Source organism: Ovis canadensis, chromosome 5, assembly GCF_042477335.2.
Source record: "Ovis canadensis isolate MfBH-ARS-UI-01 breed Bighorn chromosome 5, ARS-UI_OviCan_v2, whole genome shotgun sequence".
NCBI lineage: Eukaryota > Metazoa > Chordata > Mammalia > Artiodactyla > Bovidae > Ovis > Ovis canadensis.
In genome coordinates, this window is record NC_091249.1 from 30,992,347 (window position 1) to 31,019,694 (window position 27,348).

Sequence of the window (27,348 nt, forward strand, 5' to 3'; positions counted from 1 at the left end):
TAGAGGGTGGTCACATCCCCAGCCTGCGTGCCGGAGTGCCTAGACACCCAGTCACACGGGCTGGGCTCACCTCAATCATGGGGGCTTACTTGGACCAGCAGAGCTTGTGTTCACGTATGTGTACCCAAAACAGACGTGACCCAGGATGATGGCTGTTCGTGAATTCTGCTGTTTGCTTGCTTCTTCAAGTGTTGTGTAAATGTGGGTCCCTTTGGAGGTTGGTAAAGCTCAGACAGGTGTGGAAAAGCAAGGGCGGGTTTACGGCAGAAGCAGCTGCTGCAGATGTGGGATGTGTGTGATGCAGGGCCATCTGGGGAGGACTTGCTAGTCGCTTCTCCCCCGCCCCCGCCCCACTGCCCCACCCCACCCATGCAGGCAAGAGCTGCCGTCGAAGTTTAGCCCTCCTCACCATTCAGTCATCAGTTAAGTGAGCTGATCATTGCTGTGCTAAGCAGTGAGGAGCAGCTGTGGACAAGCCGCTTCTCTGGACCCGTTTCTCTGTCTACGAGATAGATTTCAGTCGTGTCTGCTTCTCACGCTGTTGGGAAGATTAGGAGAGATGGAAGGGAGGGCACGTGGTCTGGTCCCAGCATGGAGTGAGCGCTTCATCGTTGATGTCACTGGAGGGTCAGCCTGGGCACGCAGAGTGAATGGAGCGGGCAGTCTCTGAGGCCTTAGGCCCCAGAGATGAAGGAAGGCGACTGGTGGCCTCTCCGAGCAGTGGGGTGGATGTGCACCCAGAACAGGAAGGGCTGTCTCTCAGACGCAGGACATTTTCTTGTGTAAGCCTGAGGCGTTCTGGCTGCATCTGCCCCTGGCCATGGCACCTGCTGTAGAATGGTGGAATTCTGGGTTCTGTGCTGTTTGGCCCTAGCACTTATCTGAGGCCACATTCTGTTTGACCTGTTGGCAGGATGTTCTTATACAGATAAACCACTCCTTTCCCCAAAGCCCGGGTGGAAAAAAGAGGGGTGGGGTTGGGTTCTTCTGACTTAAAAGTTCTTCTGGGCATCACTGAGCTGTTTCTATTCACTTGCTTTTAATGCCAAATGCAGCATCCTTCCCAGCACCTCTCCTCTGGCTTTGGATCTCCAGATCCAGTCCAGGTGTCCAGGAGCTTAGCTGTCTCTGCCAGTAGCCATCAAATTAGCGCAGACCCACAGGTCAGGGCTCAGCCCCTCAGTGTACCCTGTGACTGGCGCCTTCTGTGCTTCTGATGGACCAGCTGTAAATCAGGGTTTCCCACAGCCCCCTCAGGGTCTGGGGTTTGGTGAAACAGCTCACAGAATTCTGATCGACATTTTACTTCCTGTTTTGGGCTTAGTATGTGGGATGCAGGTCAGAAGCAGCCAGCTGGGAGAGAGGCGGGGCCTGGTGTGGGTAGGGGAGGAACTTCCAGGTCCTTCCCCGCCACCACACCTGCACCTGCACACTCGCCTGCTCTCCCTGAGGGCTCTGAACCCCATGTTTAGGGGTTTTATGGAAGCTTTGTTAACAAGGCATGAGTCAGTCACTGGCCATTGCTGACTAACTTGTTCTCCACCCTCCCCCGCCCTGGAGCTTGGAGGTCGGGACAGGGGATGAGCTTCTCGTCAAGACTTGGTCTTTCTGGGGACCAGCCCCATCCTAAGCCACCTAGGGGCCCACCTGGAGCTACCTCGTTAGAGCATAGGACGCTTCTGTCACCCCATCACTCAGGAGATTCCAAGGTCAGGTAAAGAATCTGCCTGAAATGCGGGAGACCTGGGTTCGATCCCTGGGTGGGGAAGATCCCCTGGAGAAGGGAAAGGCTACCCACTGGTATTCTGGCCTAGAGAATTCCATGGTCTGTATAGTCCATGGGGTCACAAAGAGTCAGACACAACTGAGCAATTTCCAAGATCAGGAACTGGGGTCAAAGGCCAAATTTTTCCTATGATACGATAGTTGTAAAATAAAATTTTTACTGAGGTGGAATTCACATCCTGTGCAGTTAAGCATTTTAAAGTGTATAATTCAGCAGCATGTAGTGCATTTGTAATGTTATGCAGCCTCTCTGATGTCAAATGTTTTGTCTCCCCATCCCCACTCTCATCTTCTGGCAGCCTCTGATCTGCTTTGTGTCTGTGGATTTGCCTGTTGTGGACATTTCATACAAAAGGAATCACAACACGCAGCCTTTTGTGTGTGGCTTCTTGCTCTGAGCTTCATGTTCTCAGGGTTCACCAAGTTGTGCTGTGTGTCAGTGCTTCATTGCTTTTTATGGCTGAATAATATTCCATTGTTTAGACCCGACTACCCCCCCGCCCCCCGCCACGTGTATACAGTCAGTTCTTCCTCAAAAAAGCTACATAAAGTTACCAGGAACACTGAGTTAGTGAAAACTGAACCTTTGCTGCAAGGGGCCTAGAGGTTAAGTTCCTGTGAGCCTCTGGTCACAGTTTTGTCAGCAGAGGGACACATAGCCTTGTTTTCTGGGCACTTCTGTTTGAAGGCTCCTTATTCATTGTACGTTGTTGATTGTTAACAGTGGACTCACAGCAGCATCATTCATGCTGGCACTAAGCTTGTCTGGCAGGCATATATCCTCTGGAAGACACCGCACAGCTAGCTCTCTTGAGATTGGGAACCCTGGACAGTACTTTAGCACTGTGCCTGGGGCCATTTCAGATAGCAGGGGTACAGAAATGAGGGAAAGATGGCACTGGTTCACCGAGAGAAGGACACTCATTTGGTATGATAAATGCATCGGAAGGCGAAGTGTGGCTTGTTCCACAGTGGCTGGGGACGACACATTTTGAGTTAATTTTTGTGTGTGGGATGAGTTAGGGTCTAACTTCATTCTTTTCCATGTGCTCTTTCAGTTGTCTGAGCACCATTTGTTAAAGAGACTGTTCTCCCCCCCACCGAGGAGTGACTGTAGCATCATTGTCAAAAATCAGTTGGTTGCATATGGTTAGCTTTCTCTCTGGACTCAGTTCTGTTCCATTGGTCTTTATGTTTGTCCTCAGACCAGGGCTTCCCTGGTGGCTCAGCTGGTAAAGAGTCCACCTGCAGTGCAGGAGACCTGGGTCTGATCCCTGGGTTGGGGAGACCCCCTGGAGAAGGGAAAGGCTGCCCACTCCAGTATTCTGGCCTGGAGAATTCCTTGGACTGTATAGTCCATGGGGCCTCAAAGAGTTGGACATGACTGACTTTCACTTTCACTTTTATACTAGTACCATACTGTTTTGATTACTGTAGTTATGTAAGAAGTTTTGAAATCGGAATGTGTGGGTCTTCCAACTTTGCTGGGGTTTTTGTTTGTTTTTTAATATGGTTTTGGTTGTTGTGGGCCTCTTGGCATTATGTATGGATCTGACATTGGACTTTTCCATTTTTGCAGAAGAGACCACTGAAATTTTGACAGGGATCGCATTGAATCTGTAAACACTTTGGAGACATTGCCATCTTAACAATATTAAAGTCTTCCAGTCCAAGGATAAGGGATGTCTTTTCATTTACAGGTCTTCTTTAATTTCTTTTCCAAAATGTTTTGTAGTTTTCATGTACAAGTATTTTACTTTCTTGGTTACATTTTTTCCTAGATATTTTAGTCTGCTATATGCTATTATAAAATGGAAGTGTTTCCTTAATTTCCTTCTGGGATGTTCATTGCTGGTATATAGAAACATAGCTGATTTGTGTGTATGTTGATCTGGTCCTCTGCAACTTCACTGAATCTGTTTATTATCTTTAGCAATTTTTCGTGCTTCTTTGGGATATTCTGCATAAAGGATATCATTTGCAAACGGAGGTAGTTTAACTTTTTTCCTGTCAGTTTGGCTCTGTTCAGTCACTAAGTCTTGCCCAACTCTTTGTGACCCCCTGGACTGCAGCATGCCAGGCTTCCCTGACCTTCACTATCTCTGAGTTTGCTCAGATTCGTGTCATTGAGTCAGTGATAACTGTTTAACCATCTCATCTTCTGTGGCCACTTTTGCCTTCAGTCTTTCCCAGCATCAGGGTCTTTTCCCGTGTGCCTCTCTTCCCATCTGGTGGCCAAAGTATTGGAGCTTTAGCTTTAGTGTCAGTCCTTCCAATGAATATTCCGGGTTGATTTCTTTTAGGATTGACTGGTTTGATCTCCTTGCTTTCCAAGGGACTCGGAGGAGTCTTCTTCAGCACCACCATTTGAAAACATCAATTCTTTGGCACTCAGCCTTCTTTATGGTCCAACTTTCACATCCATACATGACTACTGGAAAACCCATAGCTTTGACTATGGGAACTTTTGTCAGCAAAGTGATGTCTCTGCTTTTTAATGTGCTGTCTAGGTTTGTCATAGCTTTCCTTCCAAGGAGCAAGCATCTTTTAATTTCATGGCTACAGTCACTATCTGCAGTGATTTTGGAGTTCAAGGAAAGAAAATCTGTCACTGTTTTCAGTTTTCCCCCTTATATTTGCCATGAAGTGATGGGACTGGATGCCAGGATTTTAGTGTTTTGAAGCTTTAAGTTTTAAGCCAGCTTTTTCATTCTCCTCTTCACTCTCATCAGGAGGCTCCTTAGTTCATCTTTGCTTTCTGGCGTTACAGGATACCTTTTAGTATTTGAACACCTTTTTCTTTTTCTTGCCTCATTGCTCTGGCCAGGACTTCAGTACAGTGTTGAATAGTAATGTCAAACATGGTCTTTCTTATTTTTTTCCTGACTTAGAGGGAAACTATTCAGTCTTTTTTTAAATCAAGTATTATGTTAGCAGTGGATTTTTCATAAATGCCCTTTATCAGATTAAGAAAGTCCCTTTTTATTCCCAGTTTACTGAGTGTTTTCATGAAAGGGTGTAACATTTTTTAAGCGCTTTTTCCTACCTCTGTTGAGATAATCATGTGAATTTTCCCTCTTTATTTTAGTACAGTAGTGTATTACATTGAGTATCATTCCTGGGATAAATTTCCACTTAATTACATGTATAATTTTTCCAGTGTGCTGTTGCATTTGGTGTGCTGTTATTTTGACAATTTTATAGTCGCAAGGAATATTGATCTGTAGTTTTCTTGCGGTATTTTTGTCTGGTTTTGGTGTGAGGGTAGTACTGGCTTCACAGAATGTGTTAGGGAGTATTCCTTCCTCTTCTGCTTTTGGAAGAGTTTGAGTATAATTGGTTTTAATTCTTTGAATGTTTGGTAGTGTTTAACAGTGAAACCATCTGGTTCTGGACTTTTCCCTTATGACTTATGGCATTGAGCATATTTTCTTATGCTTATTTGCCTTTAACTTCTTTGAGGAGGTGTCTGTTCAAAGTGTCTGACCATTTTCTAAAACTTGGGATGTCTTCTTCCTTATTATTGAGTTTGTTAGAGTTCTCTATGTTTCTGGATATCACTTCTTTGTCAAACTTTGATTTTACAGATATTTTCTTGGTCTATGGCATGTCTTCTCAATCACTTAATCTCTTCAGTTGAGTTCAATCGTTCAGTCATGTCTGACTGTTTGCGACCCCATGAATCGCAGCACGCCAGGCCTCCCTGTCCATCACCAACTCCTGGAGTTCACTCAGACTCATGTCCATCAAGTCAGTGATGCCATCCAGCCATCTCATCCTCAGTCGTCCCCTTCTCCTCCTGGCCCCAATCCCTCCCAGCATCAGAGTCTTTTCCAATGAGTCAGCTCTTCGCATGAGGTGGCCCAAAGTACTGGAGTTTCAGCTTTAGCATCATTCCTTCCAAAGAACACCCAGGGCTGATCTCCTTTAGAATGGACTGGTTGGATCTCCTTGCAGTCCAAGGGACTCTCAAGAGTCTTCTCCAACACCACAGTCCAAAAGCATCAATTCTTCGGCGCTCAGCTTTCTTCACAGTCCAACTCTCACATCCATACATGACTACTGGAAAAAGCATAGCCTTGACTAGACGGACCTTAGTTGGCAAAGTAATGTCTCTGCTTTTGAATATGCTATCTAGGTTGGTCATAACTTTTCTTCCAAGGAGTAAGCGTCTTTTAATTTCATGGCTGCAGTCACCATCTGCAGTGATTTTGGAGCCCCAAAATATAAAGTCTGACACTGTTCCCACTGTTTCCCCATCTATTTGCCATGAAGTGATGGGACCAGATGCCATGATCTTCATTTTCTGAATGTTGAGCTTTAAGCCAACTTTTTCACTCTCCTCTTTCACTTTCATCAAGAGGCTTTTGGTTCCTCTTCACTTTCTGCCATAAGGGTGGTGTCATCTGCATATCTGAGGTTATTGATATTTCTCCCAGCAATCTTGATTCCAGCTTGTGCTTCTTCCAGCCCAGCGTTTCTCATGATGTACTCTGCATATAAGTTAAATAAGCAGGGTGACAATATACAGCCTTGACGTACTCCTTTTCCTATTTGGAACCAGTCTGTTGTTCCATGTCCAGTTCTAACTGTTGCTTCCTGACCTGCGTATAGGTTTCTCAAGAGGCAGGTCAGGTGGTCTGGTATTCCCATCTCTTTCAGAATTTTCCACAGTTTATTGTGATCCACACAGTCAAAGGCTTTGGCATAGTCAGTAAAGCAGAAATAGATAGAAGCTGTTGATTTGGCCGTAGTTTGGCTTGAGTTTGTTGTTTGTAATATAATGTTTATCTGTAGCATGCTGCTGCTGCTTAGTTACTCAGTTGTGTCTGACTCTCTGTGACCCCAGGGACTATACCCCGCCAGGCTCCTCTGTCCATGGAGATTCTCCAGAGAAGTATACTGGAGTGCGTTGCCTTGCCCTCCTCCAGGGGAATCTTCCCAATGCAGGGATTGAACCCAGGTCTCCTGCATTGCAGGTGGATTCTTTACCATCTGAGCCACCAGAGAAGCCCAAGAATACTGGAGTGAGTAGCCTATCACTTCTCCAGGAAATCTTCCCAACCCAAGAATCAAACCGGTGTCTCCCACATTGCAGGTGGATTCTTTACCAAGCTGAGCTACCAGGGAAGTCCATCTGTAACATAATATTTATCACTGAAGCCATTTTAAAGTGTAATTCAGTGTCATTAAGAATGTGCATGATGTGAAGTAAGCCAGACAGAAAAGGACAAATACTATGTTTTTCCACTTGTGTAAAGTTTCTAGAATAGGCGAATTCACAGAGACAGAAAGCAGAATAGTGCTTACTAGGGACTTGGGGAATTATTATTATTATTTAATATTGTACTGGAGAATAGCCGATTAACATTTGTTGTGATGGTTTCAGGTGAATAGCAAAGTGACTCAGGCATACATATACGTGTATTCATTCTCCCCCAAACTCCCTTCCCATCCAGGCTGCCATATAACATTGACCAGAGTTCCATGTGCTATATAGGAGATCCTTGTTGGTTATCTATTTTATTTTTTTTCAAGTTTATTAAACAAATTAAAAAAAATTTATAAAATGTTTAACTTTCATCAGCTTCAAGGTTTATGTTACTCCCAAATTTTGTATATAACTGAACTTTCAAATCTGCTAACACCCGTTGAATTGATTCCTCTCTGGATTCTAAGGCGCCAGTTTCTTCTTGCAAATTTTTCTTGGCTTCTTCTAACATTTCTTGTGTTTCTTCTTGAGAATGACTAATGAAAACATCGCCAATCTGATAAGGTATCATTAAGCAGTCGTCATCTGCAAGCATGATGTCCTCACAGGCATCTTCTAAATGTTGGAGTTGTTTCTTTTTTACTTCTGTTTCTTCCTTCAGCTCTGTGATTCTACTTGTATTCCATGCAGATTTGTTTATCTTTTGTTGATCCTCAAAAGCGACATTGACATCTTCTGCAGCTGCCTTCTTCATGGTGGCCCTCCATCTTGGGACTGTGCTGGTTATCCATTTTAAATATAGCAGTGTGTACATGTCCATTCCAAACTCCCTCACTATCCCTGCCCTCCCCCACAGCCATAAGTTCCTTCCCTAAGTCTGTGAGTCTCTGTACGTTCAGTTTTATTGTCTCTTTTTAGATTCCACGTATAAGACATGTCATATGCTGTTTCTTTCTCTATCTGACTTACTTCATGTAGCATGCCACTCTCTAGGTCCATTCATGTTGCTGCAAATGGTATTATTTCATTCTTTTTTATGGCCGAGTAATATTCCATTGCAGATAGGTACCACATTTTCTTTATCCAGGGAATTATTTTCTAATGGGTACACAGTTTTTATCTGAGGTGATGAGAACTCTCTGGAAATGGATAGTGATGATGGTTGCACAGCATCATGAATATACTGCACGCCACCAAATTGCACACCTGAAAATGTTTAAAATGTTAAGGTTTATGCCGGGGGCCAGCGTGAGGAACTCCGCCCATGGCAAAGGTCATGAGGAAGGAGGCTTGGCATACGCAAAGGCGTGATCAAGCCTCAGGAAACGCCCTGTTCCCGAGCATCTAACCCCAAAACCAGAGTCTGTTTTATGCTCTCACGTACGCCTCTGACTTTACGGGGGGCTCTCCCCCATAACCGTTTCTCTAGGAGAAGGAGTATACGTGCAGCTCCAAGGCGATAAAAATTCTTGGGCGTGACAAGAGTGTTTCAGCTTACGGACTCCTCTGAAGGTTATCTAGCCCACCTGTATAGGTTCGTCCGGCCACATGTGATTGTCTACAGCCTCCTAACCTGAGAGGCACGAGATGTTTTAGACTTACTAAAGGCAAATTCTTTTGGGGAGTTAGAAATTATTAGTATAGTTGGTTAGGAATTATATTGGTGAAGGGTCTCTTCATTTGTTGTGTCAATAATTGCTGCTGATTCCCTGCTCTGGGTGGGACAAGGATGTCTCAGGTCAAACCTCTCTGCTGACAGACTAGCTTGTGTGACAGGATTATCCATACTCCTGCCACATGACTGTTTACTACCTCTCAACCATAAACAGCACAGAGAGTTTTGGAGTATTTTGAGAGTCTTAATTAGCATAGGACTTTTTCTTCTGTTTGAGTCAATAATTGCCGCCAGGCCTCTATATCCTTAGGCACCTGGGAATATATTAATCAATGTATTTGGAATATAGCAAAGGAAATATAGTAGTTTTTGATGTTAGCAATACTAGACTTTTTGAGTTAATGGATTTTCTCTTTTGTAATAGATCACTGTACTTTGTTATATATCACTGTGTCCTTGCTATGTAAAAATGTAGCTTTATCATATCTTAAGACTAAATAGATCTTAAGAGGAACATTGGTGAAAGGATTTTCATTTGTTGGGCTGATGTTTGCTGCTAAATCTCCATGTTCCCTACCCTTATAATGAATATAACTAACATATAGGAGAAATAAGTATTAACCTTTAAACATATAGGAGAAATAAGTATTAACCTTTAAGCATATAGGAGAAATAAGTATTAACCTTTAAGATTAATCATGTTAACCTTGGGTTACATAAGTTCCTTTCTTGATTGTAACTCACTACACCCTCACCCTATAGGAATGCAACTTTATTTGGAGGGTGGTGCCTGGTTTAAGAAAAAACACCCTTGGAAGAAATAAGTTTTTTGGTTATCAGAAAGAAAGGATCATAAAATGTCAGCAGGTCTCACTCATGGCCAGAAGATGATGTAATATTCCTAAGACCTTTTTTTTTATACGTTTATGTGAAGCACCTGATTTTGATAAAGGTCAGGACTGCTGACCCCCGCACGACTCTGTATTCATCCCTATGTGTAACAAAAGGTATATAAGCAAACCCAAAAATAAAGAAATCGGATCAGTTTCCGGAAAGACTGATTCCCCCATGTCGCTTCTCTCTTGCTCCCGGTTTTTCTGGCTGAATTCCCATCTGGAGCATGGATGCTATTCCACGTAATCCAAGTTATTCAGCCTCCTTTTCTCCACTAATCTTCCTACTACACTATCCATTTCTAATCTCTCTATATCTGTGATTAAATATGTATTTTTCCAAAGACGCCGACTCCGTCCCCCCACCTTCGAATCACCCTGGATCCACCGGGGCTGGACCCCGGCAGGTTTATGTATATTTTACCACAATAAAAAATTCATCCAAAAAAAAAAAGCATGATGATTTGTAGCCACTATGGCTGTTTCCAGAGCTGTCTAATCATCCTGAATAAAACTGCCAACTAAATAATAACTTCTGCCCCCAGCCTCTGGTTGCCTGTGTCCTACTTTCCGTGCCTGTGAATGTGCCTATCGTAGGCGCCTCATGTAAGTGGAGTCGCAACAACACGTGTCCTTCGTGTTTGGCTCGCTTCACGGTCCATCCGCTCTGTGGTGTGTGTCCGTGTTTCATTCCTTTTTAGTCCTGAACTATATGCCGTTGTATGGACGGAGCACATTTTGCGTATCCACTCCTCTATCTTGGACACTTGGGTTGCTTCCATGTTTTAGCTACTGAGAATAACATTGTTGTGAACACACGTATACAAATATCTCTTTGATACCCTGCTTTCAATTCTTTTTTAAAGTTTTAATTTAGCTTTTTAATTGAAGTATAGTTGATTTACCGTGTTGTGGGCTTTCAGTTCTTTTGGGTACACACCCAGAAGTAGAATTGCTGGATTATGTAGTAAATCTATTTTAATTTTTTGAGGAACCACCATGCTGTTTTCCATAGCAGCTGCACCATTTTACATTTTATCAACAGTACACAAGGGTTCCAATTTCTCCACATCCTTGTCAACACTTGTTGCTTTCTCTCTTTTTCTGATAGTATCCCTAATAAAGAGTGTGAGGTGGTATCTCATTGTGGGTTTTTGTTACTGACCATGCCATGCAGCTTGTAGGATCTTAGTTCCCTGACCAGGGATCAAACCTGGACCCTCTGCAGTGAAAGCACTGAGGCCTAGCCACTGGACTGCCAGGCAGTTCCCTCATTGTGGTTCTGACTTGCTTTCTCTGATGATTGGTGATGTTGAGCATCTTTCCATCTGCTTATTGGGCATCTGTATATCTTCTTTGGAAAAATATCTATTTGAGCTGTTTGCCTGTTTTTGAATTGCCCCACATGGCATGTGGGATCTTAGTTCCCTGACGAGGGATTGAACTTGTGCCTCCTGCATTGGGAGTGTGAAGTCTTAACCACTGGACCATCAGGGAAGTCCTTGTTTGTTTTGTTGTTGTTGACTTTTAGGCATTCTCCATATATCTAGGGTAGTAATCCATTATCGTATATATGATTTGTAAGTATTTTTTTCCATTCTGTGGATTACCTTTTCACTCTGTGGGTCGTGTACTTTGCATAAAAAGGTTTTAATTTTCATGAAGTCCAGTTCGTCTATTTTTCCTGTTTTTGCCTGTACCTTTGGTGTCATATCCAAGGTATCATTTGTTGTTGTTCAGTCGCTCAGTTGTGTCCTACTCTTTGTGACCCCATGGACTGCAGCACTCAAGGCTTCCCTGTCCTTCACCATCTCCTGGAGCTTGCTCAAACTCATGTCCATTGAGTTGATGGTGCCATACAACCATCTTATCCTCTGTCCTTCCCTTCTCCTCCTGCCTTCAGTCTTTCCCAGCATCAGGGTCTTTTCTGATGAGTCAGTTCTTCCATCAGGTGGCCAAAGTATTGGAGCTTCAGCTTCAGCATCAGTCCTTCCAGTGAATATTCAGGATTGATTTCCTTTAGGATTGACTGGTTGGATCTCTTTGCAGTCCAAGGGACTCTCAAAAGTCTTCTCTAACACCACAGTTCAAAAGCATCAATTCTTTAGTGCTCAGCCTTCTTTATGGTCCAACTTTCACGTACATACGTGACTACTGGAAAAACCACAGTGATTTCTTTTGAACCATGTGGAAGGAAATCATATCAAATCCAATATTGTGAAACTTTTGCCCTGTGTTTTCGTCTAAGAATTCTATAGCTTTGCCTGTTACATTTAGATATTTGGTCCATTTTGAGTTAATTTTTGGATATGGTTTTAGGTAAAGGTTGAACTTCATTTTTTTTTTAATGGGAGGATAATTGCAATGTTGTGTTCATTTCTGCCATATACCAGTGGGAATTAGCCATAAAGATACCCATACCCCCTCCCTCTCGAGTCTCCATCCCACCCCACTGAACTTCATTCTTTTGAATGTGGATATCCAGTTTTCCCAGCACCATTCATTGAGAAGACTTGTCCTTTTCCTATTGAATAGTCTTGATGCCCTTGTTGAAAATCATTTGACCACATATATGAGAGTTTATTTCTGGGCTTTCTGGTCTATTCCATTGGTCTGTATATCTGTCTTTATGCCCAGCACTACACTGTTTCAATTACCATAGCTTTGTAATATTTTTCTAAAAAAATTTTAATTGAAGTGTAGCTAAAGGACAGTGTTATATAAGTTACAAGTGTACAGCATAATGATTCACAGGTTTACAGGTTACACTGCATTTGCAGCTATTATAAAATGTTGGCTGTATTCCCTGTTCTGTGTCATCTCTCTTCGTAGCAGTGGTGTATACCTCTTGAACTCCCATCCCCATCTTGCCCTTCCTCTCTTTACTCTCCCCACTGGCAGCCACTAGTCTGTTCTCTGTATCTCTGAGTCTGTTGCCTTTTTGTTGTGTTCACAGGTTCAGTTTTCAGGTTCCGCACATGAGTGATGTCACGCAGTGTTTGTCTCTCTCTGGCTTATCTCGCTTGGCATAATGTCCCCCAAGTCCACCTGTGCTGTTGCAAATGGCAAAGTTTCGCTCATTTGAATGATTGAGTAGCAGCCCTGGTGTGTATCTGTATGTGTGTGTAAGTATGTGTGTCTGAGTATGCATCTGTATATGCCACGTCTTCTTGACCCATCCATTTGTTGATGGTTACTTCCACATCTTGGCAATTGAAAATAGTGCTGCTGTGAACATTGGGGTGCATGTATCTTTGTGAATTAGTTTTTTTTTTTAATATATATCCAGGAGTGGAATTGCTGGGTCATATGGTAGTTCTGTTTTTAGTTTTTTGAGAAACCACCATACTCTTTTCCACAGTGGTTGTGCCAATTTACAGTCCCACCAGCAGTGTACAAGGCATCCCTTTTATCCACCTAGTCACCAGCGTTCATTATTTGTGTTCTTTTGGATGATATCCATCCTGACAGGTGTGAGGTGCTATCTCGTTGCTGGGCTGTGTTTTTTTGGCTGGGCTGGGTCTCTGTTGCAGCACGCAGGCTTTCTCTAGTTTTGGTATGCAGGCTTCTCTAGTTGCAGCGTGAGGGTTTCTCTACTTGTGACATGTGAGCCTAGGTGCTCCATGGCAGGTGGGATCTTAGTTTCCCAACCAGAGATCTAACCTGTGTCCCTGCATTGGAAGGTGGAGTCTTAACCACTGGACCACCAGGAAAGCCCCTCATTGTGGTTTTAATTTGCATTTCTCTAATGATTGATGTGCTGAGCATCTTTGCTTGTGCCTATTGGCTATCTGCAGGTCCCCTTTGGAAAAATGTCTGTTCAGGTCTTCTGTCCATTTTATAGTTGAGTTACTTATTTTTCTGATGTTGAGTTGTGAGAGCTGTTTATATGTTTTGGATATTAACTCCTTACACGTATCATTTACAGATATTTTCTCTCATTCAGTAGGTTGTCTTTCCATTTTGTTCATGGTTTCCTTTGCTGTGCAAAGCTTTTAAGTTTAATTAGGTTCCATTTGTTTATTTTGCCCTTATTTCGTTTGTTTTAGGAGTCAAATCAAAAAAACATTGCTGCAATTTATGTCGAAGAGTGTTCTGCTTATGTTTTCCTCTAGGACTTTTATGGCTTATGGTCTGACATTTAGGTCTTTAATCCATTTTGAATTTATTTTTGTATGTGGTGTTAGAGAGTGTTCTAATTTCATTCTTTGACATGTAGCTGTCCAGTTCTCCCAGCATCACTTCACTGAAGAGACTGATTTCTCTCCATTGTATATTCTTGCCTCCTTTGTGGTAGATTTATTTACCGTAAATGTGTGGGCTTATTTCTGGGTTCTCCATTCTGTAGTAAGTTTTGAAATCAGTAAGTGTAAGTTTTCCCAGTATTTTTCAAGATTGTTTTGACTCACTGAAGTCCCTTGAGATTTCATGTGATTTGGGGGATAGAGTTTTCTATTTCTGCAAAAAAAAACAAAAAAAGTTGTGGGATTTTGTTAGGGATTGCATTAACTCCCTCGATCACTTTAGGCAGTATTGACATTTTAACAATATGAATTTTTCTGAATTCATGATCATGGGATATCTTTGCATTTGTCTTTAATTTCTTTAAGCAGTGTTTTATAGTTTTCATTGTACAAATCTTCCTTGGTTAATCTAAGTATTTTATTCTTTTTGATGCTATTTTAAGTGGAATTGTTTTCTTAATTTCCTTTTCACAGTGTTTATTGTTAGCATATAGAACTGTGGCTGATTTCTTGTGTGTTGATTTTGTATGTTATAACTTGGCTGATTTGTTTGTTGGTTCTAACAGTTTTGTGGGTGTGTGTATAATCTAGGAATTTTACATATAATATTATATCATCTGTGTTTCCAATTTTTCTTTCTTCCTTCCTTCCTCCCCCGTCCTCTCCCTCCCTTCTCGTTCTGTTTTCCTTCCTCCCTTCCTTTCTCTGTTCTTGCCTGATGCTCTGCTGTGACTTCCTAAGTGTTGTCGAAAAGTGGTGAAAGTGAGCATCCTTTCTTTAAGGGCATCCTCTAAGATCAGGAATGTTTTCAGTCTTTTGCTGTTGAGTATGATGTTTACTATGGGCTTTTCATTTATGTCTTCTATTTCTAGTTTGTTGAATTTTTTTTTTTTAATAACAGACGGATGTTGAATTTTGTCATATGGTTCTTCTGCACTTACTGAGATGTTATAAATGTTGAGCAGTATTACTTATAATGTTGCGGCACCTCAGATAATTTTACACTTTGGGGAAAAGTATGGATGATAATAGGCCAATGGCTATGTTAGGCATTTTCCCTGAAATCTCCTCCAGTCCTCACATAGTCCCATAGAAGGCTCGGTTCCATGGTCCCATTTCATAGGGGGGAAGATGGAAGGCTTGAATGATGAGCCTGCCCAGGGTCACATTGTTATGACGTGGGAGAATCCAGGGGTCTGCTCTGGCCTTCGGATCTGACCTTGGTTTTTCTCCTGGCGTGCTCTCCCTCCCCCTGCCCCAGTACCAGAATGAACACAAGTCTACTTGTCCAGTGCCTGACTCCACTACTGGAAGATCAGTTCTCTGGGGCGTGGCCCTGCCAGTTTTGTTCAGTGTGTCTACCAGCCTTTGGCAAAGAGACAACACTTGTACTTGATAAATATTTGTTGAGCGGGTGACTAAAAGAATGAGCCAGATTGATTCTGGAGGGGCAGCTGTTGTCTGTCAAAGAAACCTGGTGGTACAGCCTGTGTGTCAGTTCACCCACTCCCACACACCTTTTTTTTTTTTTTATTGAGGTGAAATTCACATAACATAAAATTAACCGTGTTTAAGTGCGCAAGTCAATGGCATTCACAGTGTTGAGCAGCGGCCATCTGCGTCTAGTTCCAAGACTTCACCCATATCCACTAAGCAGTTTTCTCCATGTGACCTTCCATGTCTGGCTGTATAACTGTGAGTTCACCCACATTGTCCTGCATCAAAATTTCATTCATTTCATGGCTGAATGGGTTTCCCTGGTGGCTCAGTGGTAAAGAATCTGCCTGCCAATGTAGGAGATGTGGGTTCCATCCCTGGGTCATAAAGTTTCCCTGAAGGATGAAATGGCTACCCACTCTAGTATTCTTGCCTGGGAAATCCCATGGAGAGGAGCCTGGTGGAATACAGTCCAGGGGGTCACAGAGAGTTGGACACAGAGAGTGAGCACATGTACATACATGGCTGAGTAATTGTGGCTGTACCACAGTTTGTCTCCTTTCGTCTGTTGGAGGATGTTTGGGCTATTTCTGAATCAAGCTGGCTGTTGAGAATCACCTGCTGCTCTGATATTGCATTGCTGTGAACACGTGTACAGGTACTTGTTTGAAAACCAGTGTTCAGTTTATTTAGGTTTATACCTGGGAGTGGAGTTGCTGGGTCATGGTGTTCTGTATTTAACTTTTTGAAACACTACCAAAGTGTTCTCCACAATGGCTGAACCATTTTACATTCCTGCCAGCAGTGTTTGAGGATTCCAGTTTATCTACATCCTCACCAACCCTTATATCTGTTTTTATTTAATAACTTTGATTTGTTCCCTGACCAGGGATAGAACCCATGTCCCTTGCAGTGACGTTCTCTGAACCGCTGGACCGGGGAATTCCCTGTTAATAACTTCTAGAATTACCTCCGTCCTTGTGTGTATCGCGTGGCATGTCATTGTGGTTTTGATTTGCATTTCCCTGGTGACTAATGATGCAAAGCGTCTTTTCATGTGCCCGTCGATCATTTGTATGTCTTCTTTGAAGGTGTGTCTATTCACATCCTTTGCCCATTTTATTTTTGTTGTTGAGATGTAAGAGTTCTTTGTGAATCCTGGATAGGTGCTGTTTTTATTTTTTATTTATTTTTAATTTCTTTATTTGTTTCGCTGTGCTGGCTCTTAGCTGCAGCACAAAGATCATCAGTCTTCATTGTAGCATACAGGATCTTTCTGTTGCAGTGTGTGAGTTCTTTCTGAGTTGCGACATGTGGGATCTAGTTCCCTGACTAGGGATGGAATCCAGGTCTCCTGCATTGGGAGTGTGGTCTTAGCTGCTGCACCACCAGAGAAGTTGCAGGTGCCCGTTTTTAAATGCTGACAGAATTCGCTATGACAGGATGAATGTGTGCTGTGAACTTCTTTGTGTTGGGAGCTTGAGCTCATCCAGGGGGTTCCAGACGGTTGCCCTCCGGTCACATGTTGACCCAGAAAAGTCGTAGCTGGTGGGCTACAGTCCAGGGGCTTGTAGCTGGTAGCCTACGACCCACAGCTCGTGGCTGTGGCTGAGTTGTTCCTTTGAAAAGTGATCGGGGGTGTTGCTTGTGGCCTGGGAGAACATGCCTGGACGAGGCAGCGTGTCCAGGACAAGTAAAGTTTCCGAAGACCAGTGAAAGGAACAGTCTTGCTGGAGTGCTCCTCTAATTATCTGTTCCTTGTCCCTGAAGTGGCCTGAGGTCCTTGAAGCCCTTCTTGTTCCAACAAGTGAATTCTTCTTGTGTCCGGCTGTCTGGTGAAACATGTAAGCCATGTGTGTGGTAGAAGCTTTTTAGTAGGCACGTTAAGAAAGGTGGAGAATCAGTGACATTAATTTGAATACTGTAACTGATTTAGCCCTATATCATATATCCAAAATATTACCAGTTCAGCATGTGTAATCAGTGTTTTAAAATCAGCAAGCTACTTTACCTCCCTTTTAAAAATACTATGTCTTTGAAGTTTGGTATTTTACTTACTCCACATCTCAGTTTGGATAATAGATTTTATCGGAAAGACTTTGTAAGTCTTTTGGTTCCATAAAATTCACAGTCAGAGTAAGAGGTAGATTTGCAGATTCAGGTTGCTCCAAGTATACGTAAAGATCTTTGAGAACCCAACCAGGATGGACGGGCTCACAGTCATGACTGTTGTTTTCAACTTTTAATTCTGAAATAATGTTAGAAACTTTAGGAACACAGAAGGGTTGCAGAGATCATACAGAGAGCTCCTGTGTACCCACACCCAGCTCCCCCTTGTGTTAACATCTGACAAGACCACCGCACAGGGTCAGAACAAAGAAAATTAACGTTGGTCCTTCCTGCATTTAAAACTATGCAGGCTACTTGCTTCTTTAAAAAAAAAATTATTTCTTTATTTTTGGTTGTGCTGGGTTTTGTTGCTGCCCAGGCTTTTTCTCTAGTTGCGGCGAGTTGAGCCTACTCTCTGGTTGTGGTGCATGAGCTTCTCATTGCGGTGGCTTCTCTTGTTGTGGAGCACAGGCTGTAGGGCGTGTGGATTTCAGTACTTGCGGCACGTGGACTCCGTGGTTGCAGGTCCCAGGCTCCAGAGCGCAGGCCTTAATAGTTGTGGTGCATGAGCTTAGTTCCCCTGCAGTGTGTGGGATCTTCCCAGACCAGGAATGGAACTATGTCTCCTACACTGTCAGGCAGACTCTTTACAACTGAGCCACCAGGGAAACCTCCGTTGTTTCTTATTCAAGTCCCGTTCACTAGCTTTAGCCTCCATTAATGGGGTTCCATGGTGATTCCCATCTCACTCATTCCTTTTGCATTTATCAACTGGAATTATTATGTAAGGTAGTTGGGCCTTGTATGTGCATTGATTTATTCAGCCATTTATTTATGTCAGTATGGATTCCTGAGTGCTTGTGGGGTGTGGGGGATGGGTTATAATCCGGGTCTGTTATTACTCGGTTTGTGGTTCAGACTCTTGCCCCCCTGCAGGTGGAAGCTCCCTCCAGCTGACCCCTGCCTGTGCCTTTTCATCACCTTCCCATGTCTTGGGGGTGCTTCCTCACTTTCTGGCACCACAAAGATGCTCCTGGCTCATCTTGGTTTTTCCCTGCCTCAGCCCTAGAATCAGCCCTTTCTCCAAGGAGGCTTGGTCCCTTTTCCTCCTCCAGGGCATCTTCCCAACCCAGTGATTGAATCTGCATCTCCTTTGTTTCCTACATTGCAGGCCCATTCTTAACCCATGGAGCCATCAGGGAAACCCACTCCAGTATTCTTGTCTGGGAAATCTCATGAACAGAGGAGCCTGGCAGGCTGCATTCCATGGGGTTGTAAAGAGGTGGACATGACTGAGCGACTAAGCACTAGGACTTGGTCCCTATTATTGGAGGAGGTATCTCAAAACGAAGATGTGGGAGCAGAATGTGTTCATTGCTCCTGGGGCATCAGCGCTTTTAGGTCCCTCAGCTGGCAGATCTGGGAAGTGTATGTCTGCACTAGCTGCCCCACCTATGCTCATCTCTCTCTCTGCGCAATCAACGTCAGTTCACGCCAATGCCTCCACTCCAGTCCAGCACCCCGAGTTCACTCTAGCATCCCCCTCACCCCGCCCTGTTACTTATTTTAACTTGTTTCTCTGAAGGGAGACGCCTGGCTCTCCCTCCATGCAGTGTCGTTGCTTGCTTGCTTAACCTTAGTATGTCTAGAAAGCTGTTTGAGAATCTGGAAGTAGATTCCTGTGAGAAGTTAAGAGTGGGGGTCTGCGTGCCGTTCTGTCCTCCACCCGCAGTATCCGTTGAGGGCTCTCTGTGGCGTCTCTTTTTCCCTCCAGTGCTGTTGGTGTGGTTGTGTCACACGCGTGTGTACACTTAGGTTCATTAGTCATCGTCTGTGTCTGTCTTGGGTTCCCTTCCCCCACCCATCTGGTTATGATTATTATCATTTGAGTTTGTCTTCAGTGAAGTTCATTCTGGGTTTTGACATGGTAGTCATGTATCCGCCACGACGTCACCGCACAGAACCGACCCCCCTCCCCAGACCCCCTCCTGTTGTCCCTTTGAAGTCAGCTCCTCCCCCCACCCTCGGTCCCTCAAAACCACTCATCTGTTTTCCATCCTTGCGTTTTGCCTTTTCCAGAATGTCACATAAATAGAGACATGCAATATGTAGCCCTTTGTGTCTGGTTTCTTTCACTTAACGAGATGCACTTAAGATCCATCCATGGCGTCACATGAATGAATAGTCCATTCCTCTTTATTGTGTGGATAATACTGCATTTGTTTCTCCTTTTGCTGGTTCAGGGACACGTGGGTTGTTTCCAGGTCTTGATGATTAAGAACAAAGTTGCCCTAAACATTTGCAGACAGGTTTTTGTGTGGACATAAATTTTGAGCCCCCTTTGGGAAATTCCCAGGAGGGCAGTTGCAGGCTGACACAGCACAGGTGTGTTCAGCTTTGTGGTTGCCACTTGGCACCCTCACCAGCAGTGGAGGAGCGGTCTTGCTGCTCAGCCCTTGGTAACGTCAGTTGTCTCTTTGCCTTTCCAATGAGCGTGTAGTAGTCTCTCCCCTTATGGCTTTTTTTAAAAGTAAAGTGAAAGTCGCTTAATTGTGTCCGAGTCTTTGTGAGCCTATCTATTCACTCCATGGGATTCTCCAGGCCAGAATACTGGAGTGGGTAGCCCTTCCCTTCTCCAGGGGATCTTCTCAACCCAGGGATTGAACCTGGGTCTCCTGCATTGCAGGAGGATTCTTTACCAGCTGAGCCACCAGAGAAGCCATTAATAGCTTTATTGAGGTCTGATTTATGTGCAGTGTAATTCTTCCATTTAATGTGTACATTTCTTTTTTTTTTCTGATGTTTTTGTTTGTTTCTGGTCATGCTGTGTGACACTTGAGATCTTAGTTCTCTGGCAAGGGATCAGACCCATTCCCCCTGCAGTGGAAGTGCAGAGTCTTAACCACTGGACTGTCAGAGCAGCCCCTCACTGGTTTTTAGCATAGTCGGAACTGCATAGCCATCACCACTAGTTCCAAAACATTTCCATCTCTCCCAAGAGAAACCCCATCCTCATGAGCAGTCACTCGCCTTTCACTCCTCCCCCAGCCCCTGGCAGCCACGATCCACTCTCTGTCTCTGGATTTGCCTCTTCTGGACATTCCATATCAATGGAATCCTACACTTTACGGCCTTTTGTGACTGGCTTCTTTTACTCACTGTAATGTTTTCAAGGTTCATCCACGCTGTGGCACGTGTCGGCGCTTCGTTCCTTCTTACAGCTGAATTTAGTCCACTCAGAGTGGACCATATATTGTGTAGCCATTTGTCAGTTGATGGGCATTCAGGTTGTCACCACCTGATGGCTGTTTTGTATGCAGGTTTTCCTGTGCACGTACGCTTTCATTTTTCTTGGGCATGTACCTAAGAATGGGATTGCTGGTTCTTTTGGTTAATCCTGTTTTTAACTCTGTGTGTGTGTGTGTGTGTAAGTCGCTCAGTCATATCTGACTCTTTGCAACAGAATTGCTGAGATTGCTGGTCCTTTCAGTTAATCCTGTTTTTAACTCTGTGTGTGTGTGTGTGTTTAACTCTGTGTGTGTATGTGTGTGTGTGTGTAAGTCGCTCAGTCATGTCTGACTCTTTGCGACGGAATTGCTGGGATTTCTGGTTCTTTCGGTTACTCCTGTTTTTAACTGTGTGTGTGTGTGTGTTTAACTCATGTGTGTGTGTGTGTGTGTGTGTAAGTCGCTCAGTCGTGTGTGATTCTTTGCGACGGGATTGCTGGGTCTTTCGGTTAATCCTGTTTTTAACTCTGTGTGTGTGTGTGTGTGTGTGTTTAACTCTGTGTGTGTGTGTTTAACTCTGTGTATGTGTATGTGTGTGTGTCTTTAACTCTGTGTGTGTGTGTGTAAGTCGCTCAGTCATGTCTGACTCTTTGCGACCCCACGGACTGTAGCCCTCCAGGCTCCTCTGTCCATGGGATTCTGTAGGCAGGAATTCCCTTCTCTCAACCCAGGTATCCTGCATGGCAGGTGGATTCTTTATTGTCTGCTCCACTAGGGAAGCCCATAACTTGAGTAGCTGTCAGATCGTGTTCCATGGGGACCGAACCACTTTACATTGCCACGAGCCACGTCCAAGTTTCCAGTTTCTCCACATCCTGGCCCACACCTTCCATATCTCTGATTGTCGTCATCCTGGTGGACGTGAAGTATAATAATTGGTGCCTCATTAGGTTCTGATTTGCATTTCCCTGATGGCTGATGACTGTGAGCATCTTTTCATGTATTTATTCTAAACTCATATATTTTCTTTGGACAAATGAAGTGGGCTGTTCAGAATTTTTGCCTTCTTTAAAAAATTGGGTTAGTTTTTTTCCTTATTGTTGAGTTTGAGTAGTTCTTTATATACAGTACTCTGGATACAAATTCTTCATCCGATATGTGATTTATACGTATTTTCTTCAAGTCTGTGGTTTGTCTTTTCATTCTCTGAACAGTATATCTTGCCCAACAAAAGCTTTATGTTTTAATAGTCCAGTTTCTCGTTGTTTTCTCTTTTATGGTCATGCTCTGGGTCTGGCACAGGGCATCTAAAAACCCACGAGCTTGTCTTTGCAGCCCACCCACTGGCAGCCTGCTCTGAAACATCTGTTCAGAGAGGCAGGGGACGCTGTGGTCATTTATTCTTGGCAGTTGGGAGGTTTTAGAAAAGTTTATTTACTGGGAGGAGGGGAAATTGCTTCTCTTCTCTTTTTGCCCCCTGATTTATTTTCTTTGATTTACCCATGCAGCAGATATTTACAAGTCTGGGACACAGAAAGGACCAAAGTGGATCCAGACCCACTGTGGTGGGCTCCTGGACCGACAGGGCAAGAGGCGCTGGATGAGCAGGGCTGAGGGCAGCGAGGTCTACTCTTCACAGGAACCTGCTGAGAAGGGGGGATGCGGGAAAGTTCCCCTTACGAAGCCAGGCTCGCTGAGAGCCTTGTGGGTGGTGGAGTCAGTGGGGCAGAGCCGATGGGAAGACGCCCTCCCTAGTGAAGCTGGGGGACACAGTTTCAGAAGGGAGGGGTGAACATGTTGGGGAGCTTCGGAGACATCACCCAGGCTGTGTTGAAGTCATCACACTTGCCGTGTAAGAGGCCTTTCAAGGGGGCTTCCCTGGCGGTCCAGTGGTAAAGAGTCCGCCTGCTATTGAGGGGACAGGGGTTTGGTCTCTGGTCTGGGAAGATACTGCACGCCGCGGAGCAACTAAGGCGGTGCATCACAGCTATCGCGCCTGCGCTGTAGAGCCTGAGAGCTGCAACATGTTAAGCCACTGCGTTGCGAAGCCCTTGCACCACAAGAGAAAAGCCCATGAGCAGCATCGGAGCCCCAGCACAGCTTAAAATAAATGAATCTTGAAAAATGGCCACTGAGGTCTGTGTGTGGTAGGTGGGTGTGCTCTAGACCCTCAGCGAGGCATTAATCCCTGTGACCTCTGGGTCCATCTCCCTCTCTGGATGTGAGATCTTGTGGCCTTGCCCAGGTGCCTCTCATGTTCCTGTCCCAGGTTGTCCTGCGGTAGCACAGTCACGTGACAGGGCAGACCCGGCTCCTCCTGGGAGGCGCCTCCTGGGAGGAACTCAGCGGCTGCCAGACTGGAAGTACCTGTCTGTGTCCTGGGGAAGCAGAGTCAGTGTCTGGGGGGTCACGTGAGAGGGGCTCCTGGGGGCTTGGTCTCGGGTGTGAGCAGGTGTTGGGGAGCTGATCTTATTTTTTTTCTTTTTCAAATTAAAGCTGGTTGTCCCTTAGTCCTGAGTGATTGGTGAAACCAGGGGGTGGAGAAGAGAGTCAATGATAGGGTGGGGACAAGGGGTTAAGTTCAGAGATGCCTGCTCTGTCATTTCCTGCATCTCACATTGGCCGGTGGCCCCTGCCTATGCCCCGTGGCCCCTGCCTGTGTCCTGTGATGTTTGTCAGGGAATGAACGCTGACCTTGGCACATGTGGGTGTTGAACCCTTAGCCAGGCTAGTTTGGGCTGTGAAATCTTCCCCAAAGCTGACTTCGACCCCATTTCCTCTGGTCTCGGCCTCCCTTCACTGTGAGATGCACTGTCAACTCAACAGCATACTTGGTGGGGAGGAAGAGAAGCGCATCGAGAGTGCGTGCTGAGGGCTTCCGCGCAGTCCAGTGGTTAGGAGGCCATCTCCCGGTGCAGGGGGCATGGGCTCGATCCCGGGTCAGGGAACCAGATGCCCACATGCCTCAGAGCAACGAAGCCCGCGCACCAGAACTGCTGAGGCCTACACACCTAGAGCCCATGCTCCGCAGCAAGGGGGCCCACGCGCCGCAACTGGAGAGCCGCCCCCGGGCACTGCGGCTTGAGAAGGGCCCACACAAAGCAGTAAGGGCCCAGTGCAGCCAAAAAATAGACCACAGGAAAACATTGTTTAAAGTGCATGCTGACTTCAGGAGACAGCCCAATTTTCAGAGACTTAAAACACGAAGACATTTATTCCAGTTGTTTTCTGCTAATATTAGACATCCTCCCTGCCCTCCAGCCCGCCCCCACAACAGGCTATTCTTGGACACTGAGCCCTAACCATCACTAACTTTCCATGACTTCTCTCCAGTGCCGTTAACTGAAGTCGCAGAAAAGGGTGTCTCGGTACATTTTATTAGGCAGCTTGCGTGGTTTTCTTCAGAAAGAGGTTTTGGTTTTTGTTTCTGTTTTTTGAGTAAGATGAAACAGCAAGGCCAGCTTCTGAGCTGGAAGCCCTCAGAGGCATGTTTTTGACATTCCTGCTGGTTTGTGCTGGGGGACCAGTGCCTATTGTGGGCAGTACTGAGCCCCTAAGTCCTCCTTCACATCCCCCAGAGGGGGGTGTCCAGGCTGCTGGTGGTGACTGGTCTGGCATTCCCCACCTGCCTTCAGTTTGAACTGAGATGGCAGATGAGAGTGAGTCTTGAGTGATTAGGCCCTCGACCCCAGGGGCTGGTGGGGAGACCGCCTGCCTCACACAGCCCCTTGACTCCCTGGCTCTCTGTGGCCATGTAGGGCTCAGGAGGTGGGCAGCCTGTGCTCTGCATTGAGGACCTTGCTGGTTGATCCAGGAGGCCTGGCCTAGCTGGTGGATCACCGAGGAGCTAGGACAGAGGGCATGTTGTGTGAGGAGGCCAAGGAAGGTCAGGGGGCTGCCAGCCAGCTGTGTGCTCAGTTTTTCCCTGTAGCACCCTCTGTTTGGGACCCCAGAAGCATCTGTGTTTCCTTGAGGGCAGGTGTGGAGCCGGGAGAGAAATGCCTCCAAAGAACGAATGAGCCAGAGAAGAGGTGTCACTGAATCATCTGCCTGGTCACCCCCCAAAGTGCAGGCAGTGGTGAGGGGTTTGTCCATATCAGCCCGGGTGCTCTCCTGGGGTCAGACTGGCTCAGTTCCAGGTTGAGAGGTTGTTCACATCTTTGCATATCTGACTCTTGGGTCTCTGTAGTAACACCACCGAGGGTGGAGGCGTCTTAGATGGGGGTGGGGAGGAGACCAAGGACACCTGACTGGGTCCCCTTGAGCTCCAAGCGCCCTTGGGCTTACCCCATGCTTCATCCTTTCCTCTTTTTGATCTGTTTTTGTCCAGGTTTCTTCATCAGGTTACCATTTTACATGTGTGCTCATGTTGCTGGCTCCTCTCCCACTCCTGTTGGTGTTAGATTGTTAGGACTCCCGATAACCGAAGCTAACTTCCAGCACGAGGGCACTTGTTTCCAGCAGGTGACCGTGTCCCCTGCGCCCAGCCCTGGTGGTCCCCGCGTTCACTTGTCGGGTGACCTCCTGGTCTCCTGGGCAGTCCGATGGCTGCCATACCACACCACACCACACCACGGTGCTGGCCAGCGTCACAGCCTCTCTTCCCACCTGCCCTTGGGCACCTAGAACCCTGGGAGTTTTTTCCCTCCTCTCACTGAGGCTCAGAGAGGTGGAGAGGCAGGTCCAGTGTCACACAGCAAGGCAGCCGCAGAGCCGTTTCGACATCTGAGCAGCCTCAGACCCCAAAGTCCATGGTTTGGAGCCTACAATGCATTGCTTTCCTTAACACTTGAAAAGTTTTCCTCTTATTATGACCACAAAGGTAATAGATGTGGGTTGCAAGGGTTTGAAGTCTTTTCTCCAGCCTGCTTGCTTGAATCAACTACTGTAACCAACCTTCCAGAAACAGCTTTGGTGTGAGTGTGAGTGTGGGGGTGCAGGGAGGAGGGAGAGGCAGTTTCAACCTTGGAGGCTGTGGACCCTCCTGTGTTGGTGCTCTCGGCCCTGCTGGTTCTGGTGCACCGGCGCGGCCAGCCCTTTGCTCACAGCAGCTGTCATGGACCTGGCCTCCCCGCCCCGGGCCGCCATCATCCTGTAAGCTGCCTTCGTGGACCTCCCCAAACACTTGCCTACCTGGCAGTGGGATTTCAGGGACTGCTTTCCTCCCTCTCTTTCCTCAGTGATCAGCAGTTCTCTCCCGCTGCCTGGAAGCCTCCATCCTGGTCAGCCTGGGCTTGGAGACCCGTGGGCTGACCCAGAGGAGCACAGAAGAGGGGGCTCTGCACACACCCAAGGCTGCGGTATGCCCACCTGGTGTCTGCCCACCTTCATTGGTTCCACGTGACCTTGGCAAATGATCAAATGCCACCAACCCTCAGTTTCCTCTCCTGAGGGGCTGTGAAAAAAGCAACGAACTCTCAGAGCTTTTGGAGGATGAAAGAAGGTGCCATGTAAAGCCTCCCACCAACTGCCCATTCCTGGCGAGGGCTGGCAGAGTGCCGACGACAGGGCTGAGTGTTAAATGTGCACCTGACCACAGAGGATTCTGGGGTAGGGGAGGGCTGGCAGGAGTGCCAGCAACAAGGCCGAGCGTTAGGCATGCACCTGCCACAGAAGATCCTGGGCTGAGGGAGGTGTGGGGCATGAAGGGTGGCCCTGGGCCTGCCTTCGCCCTTGTGCCCTGTAGCAGTATGGAGTCGGCTCACACAGGTAGTGGTTAGATGGTAGATTCTCAGATGCAGAGCTGCAAGGAAGCTTGGGATGGGACAAGCCGTGGACAGGTAAACGTTTAAATATAGAGAACTAACAAACACTACTGAAGCAGTGAGGGGAGCGGAGCAGACCGCACAGCACCGCCCCCAGTGGCAGCAGGGCTCACCTGCGGACGGCGTGTGGTTACCGCCCCCAGCGGCAGCAGGGCTCACATGCAGGCGGCGCGGGGTTCATCTCCACACCGGGGTGTGGAATCTCAGTCAGGTTCTGATTGCAGTCTGTGTCTGGAAAAGATAAGACTCTTAACCAGAAAACCCTAACAGATAGCATCAAATCTGGAAATCAGTAAATCAATAAATCTTTAATGTCAAATACTCAATAATGTCAAAGTTGTCCGAATCATCTCACATACATGTTTTGAAGTAATTTGTTCAAATCAGGATTCAGATAAAGCCAGTTCATTGCTGTTGATTGCTGTCTAATGCTTCTTTAAATCTTCTTTTTCTCCATCTCTCTCTCCCTTTCTCTCCTTTGTGAAGTGTTTTCAAAAGCTGTAGACCCGTAGGGATATTTCTGACTACAGCCCAGCAAGTAGGCTGGGCCCTGATCAAATTTGGGTTTACCTGGTTTTCCTTTAAGCTCAGTGAATGTGGGAACCCTGGGGCCTCTTATGAGAATGTCAAATAGGCCCCTGGGGCCAGCATGGGCAGAGGAAATAGCCTCAGGGTTCTTAGGAACCAAGTGTCCTCCTCGGCTGGTGAGGCTGCACTGCACGAGTCTTCTGTACGACCTAGGGCAGTGGTGGGCAGGGGGGTGGTGGGGTGTCCTCCAGGTCAGCCCTGCCAGCTGCAGGGAGGCGGCCTTGGAGTGGGCCCTGGGGGTCCGAGGTGGTAGACAGGGGCCGCTCCAGAGCTCCGGTCAGCTGGCCCAGGGCTGGGGGCTGTTTGCCTGGACAGTGCTGTGGACAGGTGCGCGTGCTCCTGGCTTTGGGCAGTGGCCCCAGTCAGGCCAGTGCCTTCACGTCTTAGTTTGCTAAGGCCAGAGAGAGATACTGACCTAAGGGAGTGCAGGGCCTGGCCTGAGAACACTTGGGGCCGGCCCTGGGGTTCCCAGG

General features: G+C 46.1%; 1 protein-coding gene and 1 pseudogene across 2 annotated transcripts in view; one reads left to right on the forward strand and one right to left on the reverse strand.

The window, feature by feature from the left end:
* The window catches only part of MLLT1 (MLLT1 super elongation complex subunit), a 67,173-nt gene that overhangs the window by 17,377 nt on the left and 22,448 nt on the right, over positions 1-27,348 (forward strand). The window lies entirely within an intron of this gene.
* Positions 7,359-9,953, reverse strand: LOC138931533 (prefoldin subunit 4 pseudogene; annotated as a pseudogene).